Genomic DNA, 18,966 nt, shown 5'->3' on the forward strand with positions numbered 1-18,966 from the left:
ATGGTAAGGAGCTTTCTTGTCTTTATGTCAGTGGCTTCTATCTCCTCCTTTGGCCAGCCTATTACCCCAGCAGGGTACCTGATCACGGGCAGGGCGTACGTGTTGATGGCCCGGATCTTGTTCTTACCATTCAGCTGACTCCTCAGGACTTGCCTGACCCTCTGTAGGTACTTGGTGGTTGCAGCCTTTCTAGCGGCCTCTTCATGGTTCCCATTTGCCTGCGGGATCCCCAGGTACTTGTAACTGTCCTCTATGTCTGCAATGTTGCCTTCTGGTAGTTCAATCCCCTATATATATATATATATATATACTATATATGTGTATATATCACTGCTGCCTGTAACTACGCTCAAACTGTTAATGCGATCTTATTTTAATAAACAACACTGTCAAATGCAAAACTGGGGTGGCACTTGGGGTGGCAAGGGATCATTTTAGGGTGGCACATGCATGCCACCCTTCTAGATCCGCCCCTGAAGACATCACATGTTTGCAAAAGTGCTCTAATGTTTTCGGAGACAACCCCTTGGCTTCCGTACTTGCGCATCGCTGTTCCACTGATGTATTGTTGTTCTAGTTAGAGTATTGTTGTTAGCCTATAGCCTATCATTCAGCATCGCCTCACTCAAAACGCGCAATGGGTGCTTCGACTTACGAAAATGTTCCACTTACGAAAGACCTTCGGAAACGAATTAATTTGGTAAGTCGGGGTTCCACTGTACCTTACAGTGTAAACAAGTATGACTAGGTGTCTGTTGAGTCTCAAGTAAGTTGCCTGCAATGATATTTAAAGTCCAGCAGGTGTCAGTATGGAGCAAAACAGCAACACTGTGTCGACACAGTATCGGTACAGTTTGGGGAATGTGCTGAAACGCTTCACGAGGCCTCATCTACCCATCACTAAACAAAACTAACCTCAAACCTGAAATCCTTAGAAAGATATGCAGGGAGACGTGAAGGAGACGACACAGACGAACCAGCGACGAACACGAGACAACACACACTATAAATACACAGAGGGGAAACTACACACAGGAGGGAGGCACGGCCGATTCTGATTGACAAGACGAGACAGGGGAAACGCAAACTGAACACTCTGGCATAAGACACAGACCTTCACAATAAAACAGGAAATGCAGAAGGAAGCCACATAACAAACCCTAAAACTAGAACTCAGGAAACACTAAAAAACTAAGGAACCATGAGAAGAAACCAAAACTCAAAAAACACTGGGCCACCCACCCAGGACCATAACACTTCAGATCTGAGCAAGCACGCTGCCATGGGAACGTGACATTGACAGAGAAACCCCCGGATCCTCCCCCTGACATGACCGCTGTGGGCAGACCTCCACCCGCCCCACTCGGGAGTGGAAACACAAAACATTATTTTATGTCATGTGCTGGAATATACAGGAAATAGGTTTAAATGTTAAACACATTTCATCAAGTCAAAAACAGTTATAATATAATTTAATCTTTTCTTGATGCATAAAATAAAAAGATTAAAAACAATAAAACAATTAAAAGAAAGGCTTTTTAATTTGATTCATTTCTATATGATGGATTATGCAGAAAAAGTCTCGGGCTGAAACGTCTACTTTCTACTTTATTACGTATTCAAGTCGTGTTTTTTTAAAGAGTAAAGTAACCAAATACTTTTGAAAATAAGTAATCAGTAAAGACATGGGATTACTTAGTAACTGAGTGCTTATTTCCAGTAACTTGAGCAGCACAGCTTGTAATGAAGTAAATGTTGTGTATGATGTGAATGAAAGAGAGCCTGGTGAGGTGAGTCAGTCTTTACACAGCTCTGTTAACAACATGTTGTTGCTGCTGCACAAAGATCAGGAATGCTGCAAACTGAATCTCTGCTGCAGGCAGTGACTCGTTTTTCTAGTTTAAACTTCCCTGGAAGATTGTTCAACTTGAAAACAGCCAACATCATTATCAACACCTCTTACTGTAAACTCAAACCATAAAACCCTTAAGGATCCACGGCCTTATGGTTTTTTAAACTGATGATCTTAAACATGTGAGCTCATCAGAACTGAAAATGAAGACAACCAGTTGGCTCAATTCTACCGAGTGCAGCTACATTTCAAGCTTAAATACATTTCTCCTGTAACTGTGTTTTCTTGGCCTCCATCAATGAAATACTGCACAGTTTATATTTAATAAATATACAAACAGATCATTTTAAAAAGAAAACATGTTTAAGATAGTGTAAGTACTGTTGAATATGTTAATGGCAGGTTTGATGAAATTACAAACGTGGTCAGTCTGATGTATGATCTGATGCAAACTGCAGTTCTGTTAAATACTGTGTTGACATGTTGATGCGTCACAAAGATCAGGTCTGCTCCAAATGAAACTCTGCTGCAGTTACCAGTGTTTCCAGTTTAAACTTCCATGGAGACTGTGTGCTTGGCTGAAAACAGCAGCATCATTGAAACACGTCTGATTGTCATGAATATGATGTGAGAGCGAGCAGAGAGCTGATGCTGACTTCAGTAAAGAGCTCAGCTGTGACTGACTGTGTGGATTATATATGTTATACCTGGAAGTGTCTCTGCATGTCTGTGACTCTGGATTAATGTGATCCGTGAACAACTTTGTGACGTCTGCATGTTAGTGATGGTCTCACAGTAAAGTCTAGAGTATTACATGAAACATAACCTTATTGACGCCACTGATTTGTGTGTTGTTTCCCAGAACACGCGACTCTTAGCAAGACATTCTTGGAGATACACGTTTACCTCGTAAAGTCTGGTTAGCGTTGCTGAAAGGTTTTAATTCAACCCAAACGATGATGCTGAAATAAAAGTCCGAGACAAAACTGTTTGGTTCCAGTGTGTCCAAACTCTGATCTTGTGTTTCCTATATTAGAGCTGGAAAGCTGCTGAACACGTTTCCATGTTAGTTCCTGCAGCAGCCACTGAAACAGCATTTCTACAGTCCAGCACTGATTCAGCTCATAACAAGGTTCAGGTTGGTTCCTGCTGTAGACTCTAATAAAAAATGACTATCTATTACAAACCAGACAATTTTTCTTGGATTGACGTTTTGTAAATGTCCACAGCAGTAGGTGGAGGAGGAGGTGGGGCCCTCAGGCAGCAGACTCTCTTTGTAGAACCAGGAAACCAATCAGAAGGAACTCGGGTTAAAGAGAGCGAGGAGGATTCAAATGCAATGATATCCTGCTCAGCTACAGCTGACGGTCAGTGAGAAACAGCAGCTTATTAAAAGTTTTTAAATTACTGACAGACGGAGCAGCTGCTATGTAAAAGTGCAGGTTAGATATTTGGAGCCATCACTGAAATCCTCGATCAGCTCTGCTTTTGACCCCACATCTAAAAATGTCAAAGGACAGTTGGTTTGTAGACGTCAGGCTCTGAGGTTTACCAAGAGAGTCTAACAGGAAGCCCAACAGTGCACGTCAGAACTTCTCTGACACTGTTATACCAGAAATGTCCTTACCTGGTTGGCAAACCCACCAACCTGACACACCTGAAGTCTTTGGCACAAGTCGTGTTGACTATGTTCACTCAGGTGCTTGGTCTTCAGACCATGTTGTGATTGATGAACCTGACTTGACTCCTACCAAGACTGACTCAGATCTCACTGCACCACAGCCAGTAAGGTGGAGGCGCTCTGACAGAGAAAGACATCCACCTGAGAAGTTTCCTTATGAGGAAGTAGGAGAGCCGCTGACCTTGGCTATTAGCTCCTTTTCTCAAACCTCAGCTGTTGCATTCTCCACAACTGTTACTCCACCACGTCCACGTTGGTCAACGATGCATGAAGGGACTCGCCCGGTGGCGCCAGTGTCCGGCAGCCTGGCCTCTGTCAGTGCGCCCCAGGGCAGCTGTGGCTACAATGTAGCTGCCATCACCAGTGTGTGAATGTGTGTGTGAATGGGTGGATGACTGAATGTAGAGTAAAGCGCTATACAAATGCAGGCCATTTACCATTTAAGTCGTGTGGAAATGTGGAGAGTCTGTGAGCTGCATTCACAAACAGGTTGGATCACTCTGAATGACAACGATTAGAGGAGGGTCTTCCATCAGTACCAAGCTCTGCTGATTTTCATTAATAAAACTTAAACCTGCTCAGTGAAAAACAGAGTGAAATCAGACAAGACTGAGTCCACTTTTAACTTTGTTTCATCAGATTTAACAGGAACTCATCTGAAGATCAGCCTCCTCCCTGTACGGGGAAAATTCCTATCAAGTCTCCACCTGTCCTGCTTCAGGTGAAGCCCCGCCTCCTTCCAGGAATCACCTGTGTGTCTGTGTTTAGTGTGCAGCTGTGCAGCTTGTTGTTGGTGTGTGAAGAAGCTGTAAGTTTGCTCTGTTTCCTCCTTTAACAGTTTGTCTTTAGGAACTTTATGAGCAGATCAGGAAGTGAGACGTTTGTATTTACATAAAATAAAACCAATGAGATGATTTGATGATTGGCTGAATCCACTCTGGTTATCAGTCAGTAACTCTGCACTCAAACATTTGTCTTTGATAAACAGTTTAAAACGATCTGAATGAAACTTTGGATCCAACATCACTGGTGGAACAATGATCGTCCCTTTAACTGGAAACAGATGAAACCAGTTTGTTCTTCAGAAGCCGACATTCAGGTTTTACTGAGTGACGTCAAAACAACATGAAGCTGCTCCAGCTCAGTTCAGGGTCACTGCAAACAGAGATAATCAGAAGTAAATACAGACTCTCTCACACACCATCAATATTTAAGGATGTTTTCACTGCGGTTTAAATCCTACATATACTTGATGTTGATGCAGGAGTAAAGCCTCTCAGAATCAAACACATTTAAGCCTCTGTGACTCAGGACTGTGTGAAGTGCACAATCGAACACTTTTTAATCTGTTTCAAGTTAAACACAATGAAGTGTTCAAAGGAAAAACATGTTACTATGTGAATCCTGCTTGATGGATCAGAGCAGAGCCTCCCTCTGTGCTCTGTTCATCACTCTGTCAGTCTGAGTTATTCATGAAGCACAAGCAGCTGATGATAAGCTGGTTAATGTTGGCACACACACACACTGTGACACTGTCAGACATGAGGAAGTGTGCAGGTAAACTCTGCTCAGAAATGACAATGAGGAGGTACACAGACTGATGGAGCTCATAGAGTGAGACGTTTATTTTACATGAAGTAAACCTGATGTATGATCTGATCTGTGGATCAAACTGATGTGTTTAATAACCTGTTGTTTAGGGCTGGGCGATATGGCCTCAAATCCATATCACGATATATTCTTCTGTATAACATATTTTCCACACTTAAAATCCTTTAATTTCCTCAAAAATCGAGAGTGGGCCTTATGTATGAATTCTGGTTGTGCTTACTGACCTCGAACCGATTTTGGCTGCAGAAATCTGTTAAAAATGTTTTAGTACAACTTTGGTAAGCAGCACTGCTTGATGGATCGTCAGAGCATTAGGGCTGCCGTAGTGAGGAGCTTCACGGAGTAATCTGGGTCCAAAACTCCGACAGCTTCAGGTCCCAAAGTCAAACGAACACAAAGAGTTAAAAATGGTCTAAATTCTTTCATCTTTAATTAAATCATCAGTGTTGCTGCTTTACCAGGTGTAACAATTAAGTTTAACATCCAGGTAGGGCTGCTCAATTAATGGAATTTTAATCTCGATTACGATCTGGGCTTTCAACGATCATTAAAAATGACTGAGCCGATTATTAGCCCCTCCCTCGTGCTTTACTCTCGCGCTGCTCCGTGTGGCAAATCGAGCGCACCTCTCTGCATTTCGAACACGTGTCACAACAATTAAGAGCAGCGGCCTCCGACCTTTTTTGCTCCACGGACCAGTTTATGCCGGACAATATTTTCACGGACCGGCCTTTAAGGTGTCGCGGATAAATACAACAAAATAAAACTAGTGCCGGTACCGAAAAAAAGATTTATTCATAACACACGTGAAAAGACCCAGGAAAACCAAGTCAACGATAAAAACGATAACAAAATAACATGGAAAACCGATAAAAACCCTGAAAACTATACATTTCACACCTGAGCCTCAACTCTCGCGGCCCGGTACCAAACGACTCACGGACCGGGACCGGTCCGAGGCCCGGGGGTTGGGGACCGCTGATTAAGAGGACCCGAGGGAAGCTTGGAAAGCTAAACAGAAGTTATTTGGAGAGGAGAGTGACTGCTGTTGGTTGAAAAGAGGTAAAAAAACTTCAGTGGTTTGGAAACATTATGGGTTCAGTCAGACGTGGATCAAGTAGACTGTGTGTAAACTTTGCTACGGTGTCATAGCTGCACCACAGAGCAACACTGCAAAGTTCACTAAACATAGATGTTTACATTTTTCATTTATTTTTTTATATTGCAAACATTTGCACTGTTATCAGTATTTGCACACTATTTACTATTATTTTTTGACAACCTTTAAAGTCATTATTCAACACATTGTTATTGTTAAATAAATATTGTCAAATAATCGAGATCTCAATTTCAATGAAAATAACCGTGATTATCATTTTTGCCATAATCGAGCAGCCCTACATCCAGGCATCCATGAAAACAGAATTTATTCAATTTAACGGAGTTAGAAGTTAACAGGAAGTTAGCTCGCTAGTTTCCACCTAAACATTTCATAGCATATTCTGACTGAGAGATTTTTGAAACTAATTCAAACGTACAGCTCTGCTATCACTTCCAACATAAATGAAGACTAAACAGCAGTGGCGTTTGCAGGGTTACTGAAGTTGGACTACCTGGTATATAATGTTGTGCTACATGATTGCTAGCGACACAGCTATGTTAGCATAACATTAGCACAGTGAAGCTGGAGGATGAATGCTAACTTTTTGGCTTTCGCCATATTTCAATAGTGCTTCATCTCTTTGTTATGACTGTCGCCCGCCATAATTGCAGATGATAATTGTTGTAGCTGCTGCGATGCTTTCGACCAAAACAGGCGCAGCTTGATGACATCATCAACATGCGGTATAGTCACAATCTCTATCGTTGGCCAAATTTATATCGTTTCTATCGTATATCGTTTCTATGGCCCACCCCTACTGTTGTTACTGTTGATGCGTCACAGAGATCAGCTGTGCTACAAACTGGAACTCTGCTGAACTGGATTAACTCGTTTCGTGAACTTTTAAGAACGAATGCTTCCTTGGCTGAAAGCAGTGAACATAATTTAAAAAACAGCTTTACTTGCACATAAATCTGTCAGTAAAGTCTGGATAATAAATTCTGGTGGTGTTATAGGTTCTCTTGGTCAGCTTGGTGTTGGTTTGGCTCCTGCATAAAACAGTTTGCTCTCATATTTGACACTGACAGGAACAAAGAGTAAAAAACACGACAACCAAACTAAAAAGGAGAGACGAGTTAAAGCAGAAGATATTTTGTGTGTCAGAACATGTGATCCTCACCAAGAGAGAAAAGCTCTGATTATTGTTGCTGAACTGTGATGGTGAACAGTCTCCTCTGTTGATCCCAGTGTGACTGAAGTCCGTGTGATGAGTGAGGACTGAGCCTGTGTTGGTCGATCGTCTCTAAACAGGATGTGAAGCATCAGTTCAGTCGTATTAAAGCCCTGAATAAACAGTCCTTCTGGATCCACTGTCTGTGTTTGGCTCCTCATCTTCAAAGACTCAACACAAGATGTTGGTCACATCAACATAAAACACAGGATTTGCTGCAGATGTTGAAGTGTGTTCTCCATATGAGAGAAGCTGCTGATCGTGTTTGTATGTTAGCACCTGTAGGATCGATGAACAGCTCTGACTCAGTTCACTAACCAGGCTCAGGGGAATAACTGGGATATTTCCCCAACAGAGACGTCCTGCTGGGATCGTTTTCCTGCTCTACACTCTGGTGTTTCTGCTCAAAAAAACAACAAAATGAATTTCCATGAGCCTACAGATCGTGGACTTCTTTGAGAAACTTAAAGAAGACGCTTTTCTTTCCTTAGATTGAACTTAAACAAAGGATTTGAGGAGCAGAAAAGTTTTTAAAGAGAAATTAAACATATTAATAAATATTCTGTTTATTTTACGTTATTTAGGTGTTTAGGTTATTTTTCTGCTTTCTGTCACACGTCTGCTCTCGAGTCGTTATCAACAGTGTATCAATGCATTCCTGTGGGTGGAGACAGAAACACACACCCAAAAAGAGCTCAGAGCAAGAATAAAAGAGGAGGAGACAGGATCAGAGTGGGACAGTGGAGCTTGTTGTTGGTGTCTCTGTGTGAAGAAACTGTAAGTTTGCTTTGTTTCCTCCTTTAACAGTTTGTTTGTTTCTGTGATGTTTGGACCTGATGTTCTCCATCACACCGACACTCTCTCTCCCCTCTGTTCCATATGTGACAGAGGGGAGAGAGTCTCTCACTCAGAGAACCAAGGTTACAATGTAACCACACGTTCAGCTCTTGTGTTTGAATCCTCATGATTATAGATTATTGATTGGCTGGAATCAAACAGTTTGAAGAACATTTATTCATGTGGCAGTTTCAGCTGCTGCTCACAAATCTGATAACAGGAACAAGTTAGTTCCACGAGGAAGACGTTCGTCTGGGCGCGTTGGCCTCGTCGATCATGTGACCGTGTTACTGTTCGGGCTCAAACTGATACGAGTGGTTTAGCAGGTGTGACAGGACGATGCTGCACAGCCTCATTGTTCAGGTGTGAGTCAGACTCTGAGTCTTTATACAGTCCTGTTTAACAACATGTTGTTCCTGTTGATGTGTCACAGAGATCAGCTGTGCTAAACTCTGCTGCATGCAGCTACTAGTTTCTCTAGTTTGGTGATGGAAACGTCGATGAGACTGTTTCCATCACCAAACATCACGAGGAACACCTCTGACTCTGATTCTGACTCTGTGCATAAAACCACAAATATCCCTTCATGTCTGTTCATCTGATTCTGTAACGTGAGAAACTTTGATGTCTGAGTTTTGAATCATTAATCATTAAAGTCCAGACTCGTAATTCTTAGAGGTTGGACTCAGCAGACGCTCCATAACACAACATCATCACAGTCCTTCACTTATGATTTCATATGATTGAGTTTTGAGTGTTACAGTGATGTGTTTTCATGTTGTTGCAGGTCTCTGAGTGTCAGTGAAACCTGTCAGTTAAAACGAAGATCTTTCACTTCATTTCCCTCACTGCGTTTCAAGACCTGATTTTCTGATTTACATGCGCTCACTTCCTGTGTTGTGACAAGTTAATTATCCTGAGTGCGCACTGGGCAGGGAGACTCCGCCTCCATTAAAACCAACTAGATGTGGAAGTAGTGACGTTTTAGTTTAGTGCAGACGTGAGAGATGAGTGTCGTTACATTACTGTTCATTTTCTGTTACAGCGTTTATTGTCCACACGTGTGATCAGACAGGATTATTTCAACGATCTCATGTTTATTTTATCCTCCTGTAACTTTATGAAGAGCTAAACTGTCAGCACTAGTTAGTCCTTATAAGAACTGTTTGTGAGCTAAGAATCAACAATGACAAAGACTGTGAGTGTCATGCAGTGACTCCTCAGAATTAGGCTGATTTTTAAGTTTTGTGTCAATCAAAGCTAGAAGCTGGTGTAGCGTTGAGCTTTATTGTTGATTAATTAAAAAAATATATGTAAAAGAAAAAAGGACTAGATGTGTTTTCTGTCTTTAGAAAAAGGTAAAATTGGTTATATTTTGTTGGGCTAATTCTGACCAATCGTGACAGTCCAGAACTTTTCCCTGCTGCTGTATCCTGTAACAATCAGTGTTGGGACTAACGTGTTCGTAAATAACGCATTAGGTGTGATGATAACGCCAACTGATTTTAGTTTTATGATTCCTGGCTCCCATCTATGAGGTTTCTCATGTTTGTAAAAGTTACCTCATCATCCTCAGAGTCATCCTCCTCAACTGGCTGCTACTTTATGAAAACCATGTGTAACACCTGCACATGTGTTTGAAAAAACAAACGCTTTGATTTTGACACCCCAAGAAAATCTTCCTAGATCTGCACCTGTTCAGAGTAAGAGCCGAATAAACAGCAGCAGAAGCTGATTGATGAACAGCTGAATGACATATCAGCTGTAGCTGCAGCATCTGCACAGAGTTTGATTGGCTAACGCTGATTTGTTTGTTTTTTTAAACAGGACAGCAGAGAGACAGAGGAGATGGAGAGTGCAGCAGATTGATGAGACAGTGAAGAAGAGGTGAGCATCTGACAGAGCAGAGCCAGTTTAAAGGAGCCTCACAAGCTCACACATGACAGCTTCATCAACATGGAGCTCTGAGTGTTTATTAAAGGATCATTGGACGCTCTGACACAGCTGACTGCAGCCTTTAGCTGTGAGCACACAGTGTCTCCATGAGCCTACAGATCGTGGACTTCTTTGAGAAACTTAAAGAAGACGCTTTTCTTTCCTTAGATTGAACTTAAACAAAGGATTTGAGGAGCAGAAAAGTTTTTAAAGAGAAATTAAACATATTAATAAATATTCTGTTTATTTTACGTTATTTAGCTGTTTAGGTTATTTTTCTGCTTTCTGTCACACGTCTGCTCTCGAGTCGTTATCAACAGTGTATCAATGCATTCCTGTGGGTGGAGACAGAAACACACACCCAAAAAGAGCTCAGAGCAAGAATAAAAGAGGAGGAGACAGGATCAGAGTGGGACAGTGGAGCTTGTTGTTGGTGTCTCTGTGTGAAGAAACTGTAAGTTTGCTTTGTTTCCACCTTTAACAGTTTGTTTGTTTCTGTGATGTTTGGACCTGATGTTCTCCATCACACCAACACTCTCTCTCCCCTCTGTTCCATATGTGACAGAGGGGAGAGAGTCTCTCACTCAGAGAACCAAGGTTACAATGTAACCACACGTTCCGCTCTTGTGTTTGAATCCTCATGATTATAGATTATTGATTGGCTGGAATCAAACAGTTTGAAGAACATTTATTCGTGTGGTAGTTTCAGCTGCTGCTCACAAATCTGATAACAGGAACAAGTTAGTTCCACGAGGAAGACGTTCGTCTGGGCGCGTTGGCCTCGTCGGTCATGTGACCGTGTTACTGTTCGGGCTCAAACTGATACGAGTGGTTTAGCAGGTGTGACAGGACGATGCTGCACAGCCTCATTGTTCAGGTGTGAGTCAGACTCTGAGTCTTTATACAGTCCTGTTTAACAACATGTTGTTCCTGTTGATGCGTCACAGAGATCAGCTGTGCTAAACTCTGCTGCGTGCAGCTACTAGTTTCTCTAGTTTGGTGATGGAAACGTCGATGAGACTGTTTCCATCACCAAACATCACGAGGAACACCTCTGAGTCTGATTCTGACTCTGTGCATAAAACCACAAATATCCCTTCATGTCTGTTCATCTGATTCTGTAATGTGAGAAACTTTGATGTCTGAATTTTGTTCTATCATTAAAGGATGTTGGCTGCTGTGTTTGCACATGCTCAGTGTGACAGGATGTTGGCTGCTGTGCTTGCACATGCTCAGTTTGACAGGATGTTGGCTGCTCTGTTTGCACATGCTCAGTGTGACAGGATGTTGGCTGCTGTGTTTGCACATGCTCAGTGTGACAGGATGTTGGCTGCTGTGTTTGCACATGCTCAGTGTGACAGGATGTTGGCTGCTGTGTTTGCACATGCTCAGTGTGACAGGATGTTGGCTGCTGTGTTTGCACATGCTCAGTGTGACAGGATGTTGGCTGCTGTGTTTGCACATGCTCAGTGTGACAGGATGTTGGCTGCTGTGAAAGCTGAATGCTCTGTGGTTAGAAGTGATGTCACACATTAGGATAACTGTGCTCGCTCTCTGTCAGAGTAACAGAGAGCGAGCAATTTGACCACATGACCCTCAGTACACAGCATGATGTGCGCTGTAAACAGGAAGTAGAGGAGCAGGACTGAGGTAAACCTCTGAGGGATCAAACTGAGACTGAGCTCCAGATGTTTCCACATGTTTCTGCTCTGCGTGTGTTTGATGATTATTTCAGGTATAGATGATGGAATATGACCAGTCTGATGTGAGCCTGCTTCTCTGACAGCTCCTCACCTCTCTGTGCTGCCCCCTGCTGGCTCTGATCATTACTGACTGAGTCCTTGCTGCCACTTTATTAGGTACAGCTTGCTAACACAGGCTCAGACCTGCTTTGCCTTCAGAGCTGAGCCTTAAATCTTCATGGCTCAGATTCAGCAAAGTGCTGGAAACATCCCTCAGAGTCATGTGATCAGTGACGTCTGCTTTCAGCACTGACAGATAGACAGGATATATAATAATAATAATCAAATGCTGATTTTTTTTCAGCCCTTTGTCTGAATGCTAATCCAGATGTGTGTGTTTGTAATGACAGTAAATAAATGTCAGACTTACAGCTCCTGCTTTACTGCATTAAAGTGATCAGATGACTTCAGCACTTTGACATGGATGGTAGTGAAAGCAGGAAATGACAAATGTAGCACAGCAGCAGCGTTTAACAGAAACTCTGGGATGAACATCATTCATAGAACAGCTTCCAGCTTCTTTTGCTCGGCTACAGTTTGGATGGATTTGCAGATGCAACAAGACTAAAATGGTTAGGGTCAGGAGGTCAAAGGTCAGAGCTCCTGTGGGTCTGAGGGCGGCCTCACGCTGGAGAAGGATGAAGGAGTCTGACCTGAGCCAGTGTTTGACATGAACACATCAGCACTGCTGTCAGTGAGCCTAACGACAGCCGTTAGCATCATTTCAGTGTTTCAGTCATAAAAACACTTCCTGTCACTGTGGTGGTTACAGTGACATCATGCAGTTTGTGCTTTGACCTCCAGAGGGCGACAAATCAGCACAGACAGAGAGCTCCATTCAAACTTTGCTGCCATCAGGAATAATTCTTCAAATATAATCATCAGTGTTTGAGCAGTTATGATATCAGGGACAATCTAGACATGTGTGACAATACTGAACATGTCACATGACACACCTCAAACATCATGTGATCCACTCTCAGTCTGCACTTTCATTCATGACTTCAACAGGTTGAAATGAGCTTTGAAGAAACATTCAGTGAAATAAATCTTTCATGGATTCATGTGAGCAGCAGATGAACTTTGTACCAACAACATCTTCAATAACAGAGTCTGAATGAAGCTCAGGTGTTGATGCTGCTCACTGATTGGACGCTTGGTTTCAGCTCTGCTCTCAGTCTTTACTGCACAGGTGAAGGTAGAAAGTGTGACTGGATCTATAGACTGGAAACAGAGAAACATGCTGAACATTTGAAGCTTTGCAGCAGAAATGTTCATGTTACAAATACAGCAGAGCTGATCTGGGATCAGTGTGTTCACACCTGCAGCTACAACAAGGTTTCATGTCTCCACACGTCAGCATGTGAACTTTACTCTGACTCAGTCTGAGCAGTCAGACGGCATATTTTTAAAGTTAACACATCAGCACACACAGAGCTGAGCCCCTCCCACCTGTGCTGAGTTTCAGGTGGAGTCCCGCCTCCTTCCAGGAAGCAGCTCACCTGTGTGTCCGTGTTTAGTGTCCAGGTGTGGAGTGGAGCTTGTTGTTGGTGTGTGAAGAAACTGTAAGTTTGCTTTGTTTCCTCCTTTAACAGTTTGTCTTTAGGAACTTTACTGTTTGTTCAGCTCGTGTTTGATTTCTTCACACAACAAACTGTGTGTGTTTGTATTTCCGGTCTCTCCATTAAAGTCAGTGTGTAATGTTTCCTGGCTAACATCAGCTGTGTGCAGCTTAGTTCAGCACAAATCTGCCGCTCCATAGTTCACGGTAACGGACTCACAGCTGGACCAACGAGGCCGAGTGTGTCCGCCACTCTGAGCTACGTTCGTGTTTGTGTACTTGTAGTTTGTACTTTGAGTTCACTCAGAGCCCACAGAGGACGCAGCGTACGTGATGACGTCACAGCCCTTTACCTCCTTTACTCTCACTGTGATTAATATTTACACACGAGACACCTGCAGAGCTCTGACGCTGAGCTAGCACACAGCATGCTAACACTAAGCTAAAGCTAGGCTAGCCAAGAACCCAGAGTGAGGTTAAAGCTAGTGATGGGCAGATGAAGCCTCATGAAGCACTGAAGCTTTTCATCCAATTGGTTCACCCCAACGCGAAGCTTCTTGAAGCTTCATTTGCTCTAGTAGGACACCTACTGGACGTAAAAATATTAGTTGGCATGAATTTGAAGAGTGTGGCCTTTTTGCACACAGCCTGTAAATGTCAACAACAAAAGGAGTGTGTAAAACATGTATATTGTAGTGATGCAGTGTACTGTGTATATTTATACTGGCAGTATGGAACATGATTATTTGGAAATGCCTAAAATGGAAATGATCATATACTGTGAGGTGAGGTGTGGACAGTGGTTGTGCTTTTGTAACATTGAGGCAAGGACAGTGATTAGTGTTTAGGGGACACATCATTGGTTTTTGTTAAAAAGAAACAGTTTCTCCACTGTGGCAGGTCGTAGGCGATTTTTTTTTTTCTAAACTGTCTCTAACTCTCACTAACCGCAACTCTCCATCAAACGCCCACATTTTGTCTGAGGGGTTTATATCGCTGTCATAGCTCGCGGCAAAGTTCGAACCGCTTCCTGAACCAGACACGTGGTACAGCCGGGCAGCGAGGCTTCGGACGTCATCATTTTCAGCTCCTCCCATAAATGAAGCAAGCCTCGATACGCGCTTCGCGGAAACGCCCCCTCCATTACTCGACACACGCTTCGAAGCCTCGATACAGAACGTCACATCACTAGTTAAAGCTGAGTAAACACTGACCCCAGACCAGCACCGTGATAAAGTGAGCTGCTGCTGCTGAACTTGAACAGGTAACAAAGTGATGAGCAGTCAGGCTGCAGGTTTCTACCTGTTCATGTTTCTACAGTAGAATCACTTTGAAGTGTCTTTGTGCTGTTTCATCTTTGATTTGTGTTCATAAACACTCAGAGAAACATCACGTGACCTCATCAGGATCTGTGTTGGTGTGTGGGGCTGTACCTCAGCTTTATGTTGTTACATGCTCATTTGTTCATTTTAACATCAAAGTAATGTTATGAGGAGTAATGAAGTAACGTACTCCATTACTTTTAATTAAAGTGTTCTGTGTAATATGTGTAATAATGACTGTTTTGAGTAATGACCAACACTGATCACAACAAAGAGGAAATGCCTCCAACATGCACAAACATTTGAGCCACAACATGCAGTTAATGTGCACAAATGTCTTTGATATGCTGCTCAGTGATGGTGGTGACTGTCAGAGCAGAGCTACTGAGAATCAATAAGTAATATCAATGATGGGATCAGAATCACTAAATTCTTCTCATCCCTGTCAGTATCATACATGTGCTGTATAATGTGATAAATGTAGAGGTGCTGGCTGTTCTCTCACTCTGCTGTTTAGCTGTAAAGGACGCCTCCCTGCCTTTGTCTCATTCATGACCTTTAATAGTCTCTTCTAACATGCAGAGATCTGTATGATCTGTTTCATAGAGTCTAACCAGCCTGTACAGGTAACAACAACAGTCACTGCATCACTGACACACAAACGTCATCTCTGTCAATAACAACATTCATACATGGAATAAAAACACATCAGTGGATCATTGCTGGAGCTGATGTTTGTGCTCCTGGTGCAAAGGCTCTCAGTTTCCTCCTTGAAATAACATCAGTGGTGGGTCAGCGACATGCTTTCTTTCCCTCTCAGGTTTAAATATCTGGGACTCTCCACCGTTTGGTTTTACAGCTGAAGAAGCTTCTCAGATGAAACGTCTTCCAGAAACTTAAAGACGTCTCTTTTCTCTCCAAGCTCCTTAGATCACATGACCTGGATGACTGAACCTACAGACACATTGACCTGGTTTCTAGGTAGAGCTGGGCGATAGAACGATAACGATATGTATCGCGATATAACTTTTACTCGATAGAGAAATTAAGCTATCGCGATAGACCTCGCCGCTCTTGTCCTCTTAAAAAAAAAAAAAAAAAAAAAGGTCAGCCAATCCAAACTAAGTAGCCGCACGTGTGTTTGTTTGGGAAGCAGCCAGCGCGTAATGGAGGAAATGAGTGTGCCGACTAGAAAAATCAACCGAGCGTGACCGAAGAGAAAACAGATGATGGTTCCAACGCCGGAGAGATTGTCAAACGATTGTCAAAGTTCCGTAGTGTGAAGGTATTTCGGCTATTTCAAGTCTGACAAAAAACAGAGTAGCGTGCACTGTAAATTGTGCCGAAAGCAAGTCTGGAAATACAATAAACTGGTGCATGCGTCACACTGTGCGCCACGTTATTGTTTCGGTGCAATGAATTTCTACAATACTGTTAATTCTACTCTCTGCAGTGTTTAAATGCTTACATATACACACAGTTACTGTCCCTCCACACATACGACTCGGTTCTGCTTCTATGCCGCAGCTTTGTTTACTTTTTCCCACCGAGGCTTCTAGACTTCTGATTGGCCAACATTTCGGCACGGTTAGGAATCTAGCTCCACCTGCTGCTTTGGCATGTTCATAGCAGCGTTTTCCTTCATTTCTGCCTTTATGTGTGGACGGGATTATTTTTTAAAAAGAAAACGGAAAATCTCCGTTTTCAAAAATACCCGTGTACGTGTGGACGTAGCCTCAGTCTCTGACTGGAAGCGCTAATTCGTCATTCGGCTTTTGTCAGACTAAAGTAACTGTTAAAACTGTTTGAAAAGCTCAGCTATACAACAAGGAGAGATTGAGAATTTCCTTTTAGTTCTCAGTTTATTTGATATTGACAAAAGTTAGTCAGTTTTGTCTGTTCTTCTGTAAAACAAACTAAGATTTATTTTTAGAATTAATATTTTGTTTCTAAGTGGAATTGACAATTTAGTCTGTTTCGTTTGTTCTATTTTGAAACTTAAACGCTTTAGCGGCTGCCTTTTGTGTAGTTTGCAATATTTGCCTTTATTTATCTGAAAAAGTCTCATGTTCCTTAAGTACATCTACCCTGTTGAACTTATTATGGGAAATAAATATTTAAAAACAAGCTGCTGATTATTTCACATTTTACTTGTGAGCAACGGCACATTTAAATCTTACAAATATAGTTATTTGGCTTATATCGTGATAGATATCGTTATCGCCTGAAATGAAAAAAACATATCGTGATATGAAAAAATCTCATATCGCCCAGCTCTACTTTAAAGGTGATCGTTTAGGACTTCAGCAATAATACAGACAGCAATGTAGTTAGCAGTAAAACAGCTTTATTGGGAATTAACTTAAAAAACAAACAAACATCTGTCTCCTATTTTCTGTCACACAGGAAAGAAGCATCAATATCTGATGAGAAGACTTATTTATTTCTTTTTGGGGGTTTTTTCAACAGGAGAAGAATATCTAACAAGTTGATTTGTTCACATCTTAATTTTTAAGTGACATGTGCATTTTGAGTTTATACACTCTGTATATAAGGCGACAGTTTCCTTTTGCAGTATTTTTGTGTGGAGTGTTTTTCTATTTCTTAACAAAAAGGGAACAAAGGTGTTTAAGTTCACCTAGGATGATTTGTCTTAACTTTCACATGGTCTTACTGAGGTGATGTGAATTGAAACATGCATTTTTTTTTGGCGATGAGGGAGGGATGTGCTGGAAAAGTTTGAAAAGGGACCTTGAAAGTGCTTAAGAAGTGCTTGAATTTGACCCTGAAAAAGGCATATGAACCCTGATCATTATCATTAGCCTGTGTAAGTCCTGAGTGTCCTCCAGTTCAGGGACGTGCAGAGGGGGGGGGGGGGGGGGCTAGAGGGGCTTGAGCACCCGCCCCTTTCCTGATGAGTGCCCAAAGTGCCCTTTTGTTGAGGCAACTTTTAAATTTTTTTTATTTATTTTTTTATGTGTGTGTGTGCGGAGTCCTGTCTGTGCCCCTCAACAATAATATTTAACTATTAATCACAGTTTTGCTAAATAAAAGGATCTGGCTTCCATCAGTCACATGATCACATCTAACCAATGATCGCCCTTGACGGCAGAACGCGCTGGTTACGAGCCGGGAACGAGCTCACAAAGAGCACGCGCATTTTTAGCGGTCCGGAGCTGTAGGAGAAACACAAGTTAACTCAGAGACACAGACTGATGCGACACAACCAGTAAGTAGGTGTACAGCGCACACTGTAGTGTGTAGCACCCAGGAGTATTAGCTTATTACGTACACGTTGGTAAGCTGTCTTGTTGCTACTGACGAACTGAAACAAACGAGCGTGCTGTGTGTGCAACAGCGCGACAAACATTACCCGTCCTTTTATTAACTGCACAGGTAGTGCTGGTCACAGCTGCTGGCTACCTGTGTAAGGCTGTCATGGGTCTGTAGCTCTGTCACCGTTTTAGGGAACATATTTAGTTTTAAAGTAAGTTTCCGGGCTTTTCCTGCCTTTCTGGAGGGATTATATTTCACTAAAAACGATCTAATATGCATGTCCACATAATAATTATTATAATTATAATATATTAAAAACACACGCTGTATTTTAAAGAACATACATTAAGAAGCAGATTATATTAGATTTATATTTTAAATAAGACAAAAGTTGGATGTTACAGCAGTAAAATGATTGTATCTCTACAGTTTAAACATGTAATAAGCTTTGCCCTGCACAGAGTGGATAGTGAAACACATGGAATCATCATAAATACATTATTTCATATTTATTACTTCCCCCTCCTCATTGCTTTATTATTGTAGCTCTAGTAATAAATAATAATGTAAGGATTCTGGATCAGCACCATGATGCCCATAGTATATACAGTATTCTGAAGAAGGTCTAACATGTCACTGTGTGTGTGTGCATGTGTGTGTTTTATTTAGATGGATTTTAAAAAAAAATATTCCTCATGATATAACATTGTGCAGACATGGCTGGTAAGGACATGAGGAGGAAACAGCAGGAGCTGTGTGAGGCTACTAAAGGCAGGGCTATAACATTTTTCTGTCATCATTTTATTATAGATTAAG

General features: G+C 42.0%; 1 protein-coding gene across 1 annotated transcript in view; it reads left to right on the top strand.

Moving 5' to 3' along the window:
• LOC309702399 (uncharacterized protein) overlaps positions 1-18,966 on the top strand; it is a 162,972-nt gene that overhangs the window by 30,549 nt on the left and 113,457 nt on the right. Inside the window, exons 2-6 of the mRNA XM_082527116.1 lie at positions 4,173-4,341; positions 8,121-8,254; positions 10,142-10,201; positions 10,570-10,703; positions 13,460-13,556. The gene's annotated coding sequence lies outside the window, so the exon portion shown is untranslated. The remainder of the gene's footprint in view (positions 1-4,172; positions 4,342-8,120; positions 8,255-10,141; positions 10,202-10,569; positions 10,704-13,459; positions 13,557-18,966) is intronic.

The sequence above is a fragment of the Aulonocara stuartgranti genome (genome assembly GCF_965226115.1).
Source record: "Aulonocara stuartgranti genome assembly, chromosome: 3".
NCBI classification, from domain to species: domain Eukaryota; kingdom Metazoa; phylum Chordata; class Actinopteri; order Cichliformes; family Cichlidae; genus Aulonocara; species Aulonocara stuartgranti.